Here is a 1,416-nt window from a genome sequence, read left to right as displayed (position 1 = left end):
AAAGCCTGAACTCTTGGGAAAAGCTAGTCAATGCCTTCTTGGCAAAGTTCTTTCCACCTCAAAAATTGAGTAAGCTTAGAATGGAAATCCAAACCTTTAGACAGAAGGAAAGAGAATCCCTCTATGAAGCTTGGGAAAGATACAAACAATTAATCAGAAAGTGTCCCTCTGATATGCTTTCTGAATGGAGCATCATAGGTATTTTCTATGATGGTCTCTCTGAACTATCCAAGATGTCTTTGGATAGCTCTGCTGGAGGATCTCTTCATCTGAAGAAGAGGCCTACAGAAGCTCAAGAACTAATTGAAATGGTTGCAAATAACCAATTCATGTACACTTCTGAAAGAAATCCTGTGAACAATGGGACAAATCAGAAGAAAGGAGTTATTGAGATTGACACTCTGAATGCCATATTGGCTCAGAACAAAATATTGACTTAGCAAGTCAATATGATTTCTCAAAGTCTGTCTGGAACGCAAAATGCACCAAGCAGTACTAAGGAAGCTTCATCTGAAGAAGAAGCTTATGATCCTGAGAACCCTTCAATGGAAGAGGTGAATTACATGGGAGAACCCTATGGAAACACCTATAATCCTTCATGGAGAAACCATCCAAATTTCTCATGGAAGGATCAACAGAGACCTCAACAAGGTTTCAACAATAGTAATGGTGGAAGAAACAGGTTTAGCAATGGCAAGCCTTTTCCATCATCTTCTTAGCAACAGACAGAGAGTTCTAAGCAGAACCACTCTGAGTTAGCAACCATGGTCTCTGATCTAATCAAAACTACTCAAAGTTTCATGACTGAAACAAGGTCCTCCATTAGAAATTTGGAGGCACAAGTGGGACAGCTGAGTAAGAAAATTACTGAACTCCCTCCTAGTACTCTTCCAAGCAATACAGAAGAAAATCCAAAGGAAGAGTGCAAAGCCATCAACATGGCCAAATTTGGAGAGGAGGAAGAGGCAGTGAACGGCACTGAGGAAGACCTCAATGGACGTCCACTGACTTCCAATGAGTTCCCCAATGAGGAACCATGGGAATCTGAGACTCAAAATGAGACCATAGAGATTCCATTGGACTTACTTCTGCCATTCATGAGCTCTGATGAGTATTCTTCCTCTGAAGAGGATGAGTATGTCACTGAAGAGCTAGTTGCTAAATACCTTAGAGCAATCATGAAGCTAAATGACAAGTTGTTTGGTAATGAGACTTGGGATGATGAACCCCCTTTGCTCACCAAAGAATTGGATGACTTGTCTAGGCAGAAATTGCCTCAAAAGAGACAGGATCCTGGGAAGTTTTCAATACCTTGTACCATAGGCACCATGACCTTCAAAAAGGCCTTGTGTGACTTAGGGTCAAGTGTAAACCTCATGCCTCTCTCTGTAATGGAGAAGCTAGGGATCTTTGAGG

General features: G+C 41.4%; 1 non-coding gene across 1 annotated transcript; it reads right to left on the bottom strand.

The window, feature by feature from the left end:
- Positions 1-71: 71 nt before the first annotated feature.
- On the bottom strand, positions 72-179 carry LOC127741911 (small nucleolar RNA R71). Its single transcript, XR_008003099.1, has one exon. It is a non-coding gene; the product is annotated as a small nucleolar RNA R71 (small nucleolar RNA).
- Positions 180-1,416: the final 1,237 nt, after the last annotated feature.

Source organism: Arachis duranensis, chromosome 9 (assembly GCF_000817695.3).
Source record: "Arachis duranensis cultivar V14167 chromosome 9, aradu.V14167.gnm2.J7QH, whole genome shotgun sequence".
In the NCBI taxonomy this organism is placed as follows: domain Eukaryota; kingdom Viridiplantae; phylum Streptophyta; class Magnoliopsida; order Fabales; family Fabaceae; genus Arachis; species Arachis duranensis.
The sequence above is the reverse complement of the archived record's forward strand: the minus strand, read 5'-3'. Positions and strand labels throughout refer to the sequence as shown.